Source organism: Ictidomys tridecemlineatus, chromosome 8, assembly GCF_052094955.1.
Source record: "Ictidomys tridecemlineatus isolate mIctTri1 chromosome 8, mIctTri1.hap1, whole genome shotgun sequence".
NCBI lineage: Eukaryota > Metazoa > Chordata > Mammalia > Rodentia > Sciuridae > Ictidomys > Ictidomys tridecemlineatus.
The window spans coordinates 124,348,637-124,356,453 of record NC_135484.1 but is presented as its reverse complement, the minus strand read 5'-3'; positions in this window follow the sequence as shown (position 1 = coordinate 124,356,453).

The following is a 7,817-nucleotide window of genomic DNA, read 5'->3' as shown; positions in this document are numbered from 1 at the left end:
GAACATCAGGGCAGAAGGGTGTGGAGGGGAAACATAGCTATGAATATGATAATCAGGAAGGAAAGAGAGATAGAGATAGAGAGAGAGACAGAGAGACAGAGAGGGAGCACTTCACTCACCAGGGACAAAATATATGCCCTAAAGGCACACACCCCCAGTGACCTACCTCCTCCACCTGTAAGTGCAAGGCCCACAAATGACAGAGGCAGGAGATGGGAAGCAAACCTCCGGTCAAAGCTTGGATCAGCAAGCTTTCCTTTATTCTGCAGTGAAGTCAACCCATCAGGCACAGGAGGGCTCATTTTCTGGGTATGGAGATGGCCCCTGGGTTACAGAAGAAGTCTGGGTTTTATAGTTATGATGAGGGTGAATTCATCATTGGAGACTACAGACATTCAGTTTAGATAGTCAGGGACCTAGTTGTGCAGGTTAAAATTTTAACTCAGGAAGGTAGTTGTAAAAAGTTTGAGACTCAATTGTCACTGTGCAAACCCAAAACTGCTTATCTTTCTTCTTCTGGGACCCAGTGTTACCTAGAGGTACACTATTTGCTTTTCTCCTTTCAGGACTCATCTTCAAAGGGGAAAGGTAGAAGTCCAGGGCCCAGTGTTTCAGTATTTGCCTCTTTCCTTCAGAACCCATTGTGATTAGGAAGGAGTAAATGTTTGCTTTTGGTGGAGACACTGGGGATGAACCTGGGAATGGATGAAAATTTGCTTTTTCCCTCAGGCCCATTGTTACTGGGAAAGGATATACTGGGAGAGGTTTAATGTGTGGCTAATTTTCCCTCCCTTCTCCCTAGTCACACTGTCCCTCTGTTTTTCCTGGGGAATTGTCCTGTAGTAATATTATTATTGTCCATAACTCTTCACCACCCACACCGTACTTGCCTACAATTACCACCCAGTTAATCTCTCTCACTGGATCAATCCACTTATTAGGTTACAACTCTCATAATTTAATTGTTTTACCTCTGACCAGTCTTGAATTGCCTCACGCAGGACCTCATATCTAAACAATTAAAGTTGGACACCTCATATCTAAACAATTAAAGTTGCAAAATGGTTTTATTCAAAGGCAGCTCTGATGGGAGATGGAATAAATTTAATTATTTCAAAAGTTTCATGTTAGAAAAGCTCCAGGTCAAGGAAAGCTTTTAACCTCAGGGACAGGATGAAAGAAATTGTACAGGTTTCACCTCCTTATAAGTCACTGTGGCCCAAATAAATTTTACAGGTTTTGCCTATTTTCTAGTATCTGTAGCCTTCTTAGCATATAAAAAGCAGCCAGTACTTCCTGAGACCACCACTTGCATCTCACCACTGTATACTAGGTGTGTCAGGGTGCAGCTAGCTCTTCTCTTTAGTTGACAGGATGAGCTTTCATGAACTGTATATGGAGAGCTGCACTGACCTCGGTTCATTCAAGGAGCTCATCTGTACCTGGACCTGATTCAGATGATGAGACTCTGCGTTGACACTGGTTAGGTGATTAAATGAGTTTTTTTGGAAGACTTGAATGGAAAGCAGTTTATTGTGCATGTAGAAGAAATATGAATAATTTGTGGTGCACCATGGTGGTTTTCAATGATCATAAATTTCTTGATACTCAAGAAGAGAAACTAGTTTCCCACCCCATGAATGTGGTTGGACTTATTAAATTCATTTCTAGTGAAGAGACAAAGCAGAATCAATGATGCTCAGCCACAGACCAAAACATACTGGGGTTTCCTGCTTGGTCTGCTCTCTCTTGAATCACTCATTCTTGGCTGACTCATCTTTTACCACACAGTCAGCTAAAGGGAGTCCCCCATGACCAGGACTGAGGGCTGTGGCCACAGTCTATAGTAATGAGCTGTGATGGAGGTCTTTCTGTGTCAATCAGCCTTCTAGTTTTGGCCTTGAACATTGCCCATAGGAAAGGGGCAGGATAATAAATCTTGGTAATTTTAAGCTGCTTCATTTTGGAGTGATTATTACAAACCAGTAAGTAATAAATATACAGGGAACAGTTATTTTAAAAAGACATTAGGAAATCAAATACAAAAATATGCAAAAAGCAACATATATCCATCTACCTTGGGAAATCAAGGGAAATCATATCATGGGAAATCAGTTTGGGCTTTTGTTTTAGTACAAAATCACCATAAGAGAATGAAGGTGAAAAGCTATAGGTTTATTAAAAGAGATTCATAAAATGCATTTGTTTAAATTGAACATCATTTCAGTGTGAAATCTCTAGGACTCTAGGAATTGAAAGGAACATTCTTAACAAGATTAGGGAATGTAATAAAATTCTACCGCTAGAATCTTTCTCAGTCATGAAAGCTCAACACTTTCTTCTGGGGATTAGAAACAAAGTAAAGATGTTGAATCTCAGCATTTTATGTAACTTTGTTCTGAATGACACAGCCAGCACAACAGCACAAAGACACAAAGGAACCCCTGGTCTGCAGCAATGTTCAAATTCTCCAGGCAAATGCTGGAGGTTTCCTTATAAGGACTCAGTCTTATTTCTTTCTGAGAACAGTTCCTGGCTCTACACTGAGATCTATTTTGTACTCTTGGTGATCCACTGTTTTTTCCCCCCGAATGAAATGCAGCCTGTGTTTTAAGTTACATACTGCCTCTTGCTAGTGGAACTGGTGGGTTCCATAGGTCTCTTTTTATTTGTAAACGCAGTCCCTTATACTGAAAAGTTGCTTGGGGTGGGTTAGTGGATGTCTGTAATCCCAGGGGCACCGGAGGCTGAGGCAGGATGATCACAAGTTCCAAACCAGCAGACCCATTCTCAAAAAATAAAAAGGACCAGAGATGTTGCTCAGTTGATGAGTGCCCCTAGGTTCAGTGCTTGATAATAATAACAACAACAAAACAAAAACAAAAACAAAAAAAAGAAAAACAGAAATGAAAGAGAAAGAAAGAAAATTTACAATGTTTTTCCTAATCATATTTTTCTAAAAAAATCTCTTGAAGTCCTTCAAAGTCCACCCATTGCCCATCTCCAAAACTACTCCATCCTTTTAATTTTTTATAGTGGAACCCTATTTTGGAAGCTAATATCTGTTGTAGTTGTTATTGTTTGGAACAAATTGTAACAAAATATTTTTTAGCCCTTAAAAAGAGAAATATTCTCAGGCTGGGGACATAGCCTAGTTGGCAGAGTGCTTGCCTAGCATTCAGAAGGCCCTGGGTTCAATTCCAAGTACCCCCCCCCCAAAAAAAAAAGAGAGAGAGAGAGAAAGGGAGAGAGAAATATTCTCATTTGTAATAACATGAATGACTTAAAGGACATTGTGCTAAAAGAAATAAGCCAGATACAGAAAGACTGTATGATATCACCACATGTAGAATCTGGAATCTGGGGTAGGGACAAGATACTAGTCAGAGAGTACCACATTTAAGGTATGCAAGATAAAGAAATACTGGAAATGTGAAGTATTAATATACATCATGGTGATTATAGCTAGTAATACTTCATTGTATACTTGAAATATACAAAGAGGGCAGATCTTATGTTTTCTAACCACACACACAGATACATGAAAACAAAGAAGGAAAGAAAATGGGAACTATTTGAGGTGATAGATAAGCAGCAGTTTGATTTTGGTGATCATTTCACAATGTATGCACTTAGGAAAACATCAAGTTGTCCATGGTACACATACATGAATTATATTTGATGATAATAACTCAACAAAACTTAATATTTTGGCAACTGAAACAACAACCAATTGTTGAAGAGCAGGACTCAGAGCAAGTGGGCTGGGTAGTTTTGACTAACATTTTCTCATGAGGTTGCAAGCAAGACTCTGGATCAAATGGCAATAATGAGCAGCTTAACTAAGGTTGAGGATCTTTGTTCAAGCTCATGCACTTGGCAATTAGCCAGAAGCATCAGTGACCCAATGTGTGGGTCTCTCCATAGTGCCCTCTTCTCCAGGGCAAATGTAAGAGTGAAGGTGAGAGAAATGTTTCTACTCCACCTGAATTAATCAAGTTTAGGATCAAGTTTGCTCTTAGCATTTTTGTTCTCTAAGGACCATGAAAAAAATTTGAAATCTTTGGGTCAAGACTACTCAAAGTGTGAACAGCAGCATCAACTTCTCTGGGACATGGTATAAATGAATGAATAAATAGACCTCTGGCCATGTCAGGAATCACAAGAAGACAGCCACTTTTGTTCCCTCTCTGATGAACAGTGAGTAATAGCAACCACAGGCTCAGATATCTAGTTGGGCAGGTTCTCCCAAGAAGCCATGGGAGAGTTGTGTACATCTCAGGGACACAGAGTCAGCTATAGCCCAATTTCATATAGTTTAAATAATGGAACTATTTGCCCTTGGAAAGAATCCTGAAAAGGAAAAATGGTGGCCTCTTCTTCTGCATTAGCAAATGTTAACTGCTGTGACCTGAAAACCAAGCCACTGTATAGCCAGTAAATTTTCATCCAGGGTCAGTTTTGTGACAGCCCAAAACTTCTCCCTGGTGACCTTCACAGTTCAGATCCTCTCCTGGCAGAAGGAGATCCTCCTTTTTTTCTCAGTACTCCTGAGAAAGGGGAGAGGGACAATTCTGAAATACATTGAACATTCTGTTCTTAATAAGTCTGGACTCAAGAAAAAATTAGTAGCACAAAGCCAATCTGAGGGAAAGGAAATACCAATCCCCAATCTGCTACAGCCTTCCACATAAGAGAAGGGAATACTCTACTTTAGCCCCTTTTAGTAACCTTCTACCACATAAAGGGATTTTTTTGGGGGGACATGAAGGACACAGCCCAGGGGCAAAGACTCCCTAAGACTGAGACCTGGTCACAAAAACACAGAACCTTTTTTCCCCTAACCCCATGTCTTGTAGCCACAAGGAATTGCTCTAAAGGCCAAACGTGAGTTCCTTTTACCCAGTATATCATGTCTAATGTCTGCCTTTCGAAAAAGAATTACCAGGCATACTAAAAGACAAAAATAACAGTTTGAAGAAACAGAACAAGTATTGGAAATAGATCTGGATATGTCAGGGAGGAGGGGACTGTCAGACTGTGAACTTAAAACAACTTAAATACAACTGTGATTAAATAGGAATATTTCTAATAGAAAATATAGATGGCATGGGAGAACAAGCAGGTAACATGAGCATAGAATTAGAAATTCTAAGAACAAAAGAACTACCAATATAAATGAAGAATATTTTTGATGGGCTCATTAATATCCTATAAACAGTTGAGAAAAGAATATCTGAACTTGCAGAAACTTCCAAACCCCAAAATAAAATAGAACAAAAACCAGAAAAAAATGGAACAGAAGACAAACTACAAAGGTATGCAGTATGTGTCACGTCCATATCAGAAAGAGAAGAAAGAGAATGGAACTGAAGTAATATTTGAAGCAATGATGTCTAAGAATGACCCCAAATGAACATTAGACACTGAACCACAGAACCAGAAAGCTCACAGAACACCTAGCAGGATAAACAAGGGGAAAAAATATCTATTGCTAGGTAAATCAGATCCAAATGCTAGAAAATCAAAGAAAAAAGAAAAGTACCAAAAGAAGTCAGTACATACAGAGGAGCAAATTCATTATGACTGAATTTTGGTGAAAGTTCATGGTCATTCTGATAAGGTTTGGTGGAAATGAGAAATCTGTTAATAGAAGCTAGAAGAGAGGTGATCTTTGTTATCTGTGTCTTTGTGACAAGGGGGGTGGGGAGGGTGGGGGGGGTGACGAATAACTTGTGTTCGTTGATACAGCAGGAGTGGAAGCCATTTATTGTAGGACAACAGAGGTATTTATACATTTTGCACAGCTTATCTTAATTAGCATAAACTAGATACATCAGTCAACCAATAAGGAATCTCCACACCTAATGGCTTGCTTTTGTTACTTCTCAAACCACTCCCTCTGGCATTTTGCCAGGCACCATCCAGACTTGTTTACGAACTCTTAACATTTCTCTGGTAAAATGCCAGGTGTTATTTTGACTTGTTTACAGACCTTAACATCAATTAAATGCAATTCCATTTGAAATTAAACAGGTAATTTTTTAAAGACACTGATGATCTGAATTCTATAATTAATATGGAAACAAAAAATGCTGAATCTTTAATATATATATATATATATTTACTTCCAAATTGCACACTATTTGATTTCAAGATTTATTACTGCTTTCAAGTGGTTAAAAACAAAGAGACCCTGGCTCAGGATATTTTACATTGCAATGATAGAATAAAGATGCAGAACTAAAACTTCACATCTGTGCTGATGGAAAAGGGACTCAAGGAATCCAATGAGGAGAGGATCATCTTTTCAACAAATGGAGGTGAACAAAGAGACAAGAAGAGAAGAACAAATACCATGTACAAAAAAATTTGAAATGATCACAGACCTGAATATAAAAGATAAAATCATTAAGCTTGTAAAAACGTGCTAGCCAACAAAAGTATAATTTGAACCACAAATGTGAACCATAGATACAATCTTAAGTTTCCTAGTACATTTTAAAAATAAAAAGTAAGGGATAAAATTAGTATTTTATTAATCATAGTACCTTCAAAATATAATTTCTGCATGAAACCAATAAAAAAGAGTGTTGGCAAGATATTATGCATTGATCTCATACTTACCCTTTTTCATTATTACTGTTTGGAGAATCTGAGGGTTACAAAGACCTCTATTTTAGATCCTGCCAGGTGGTATCTGTCCTCCAGCTCCAAGGGCTCTGGCATTTGCTGAATACATCAGATTCACTGATGCCTCAAACTCTTCAGGCAAGAGAAGAGCACAGAGATGGAGTTGGTGTGGGACCCCACCTCAGCTTGCTCCCTCCACTCCAAACCTTCCGCCAAATACCAGGAACTTCAGTCTCCCCAAACATCAGGATGTCAGAAAGCCTGTGGCTGTAAATCCTAACTTTACAGTGATCTCACTAGAACCTGTCAGGAGTTAGCCCCGTAGAGCTTTCCTTCTGGACTGATTTCTTAAGTGGCTCCCTTTGTTTTCCCCTTTTTATTCTCAGGGTTAGTACACCTGGGTTGTTTGTTGTTGTTGTTGTTTGTTTTGTTTATCTGTTTTTGTTGTTTTACCTATGAGTTACTCATTTATTTATTGGGTTTTTGTTTTTGTTGCCAGGGATTAAACCCAGGGGAACTTAACCATTGGACCACATCCTCAGCCCGTTTTATATTTTCTATCCTCCTGTCCCTGCCTCCCGGAGTTGCTGGGATTACATGCATGTACCACCACGCTAGCTGTTCACTAGTAATAAACGCAATTTAAAGAATACCATATAGCCCTACTACCTTATTGCTTTGCATTCCACTGCTCATTATTAATTACCACTTTCCACTAAGATTTGAAAATGTGGCCCACTAAAGAGGCTTTTTAATCCTGGGAGCAGCAGCAAGAATAAGTCTCAGGGACTCAGTGGTACAAGGCTACTTCCAGGAAATTGAGGGCAGGCATTATGTTTGCAAGGTTCTTCCACGACCTGGGAACTTGTCTTTGTAGTATGGAGACCTGGATGCTCCCTGGGACAAGAGTCCACTATTGATCAACTGTGAGGAAACATATTTCATCTTTTTTTTTTTTTTTTGAGTAACAGTTGGAAATCCCAAACCTGGCTGATATGGGATGAAAGTGTCAACTTCTGGGCAGAGCCTTGCCCAGTAGCAAGCCTAGGGAGACCCAGGACTCCCAAGTGAGCACAGAAAATGGGAATTCAGGTCTTCTGTACTCAGACACATGGCCCCCCGGGTCGCCACTACGTTGCCCTCTGAGGCTGAGGGATCCAAGTTGTGGAAAGATCAGGGTAGAG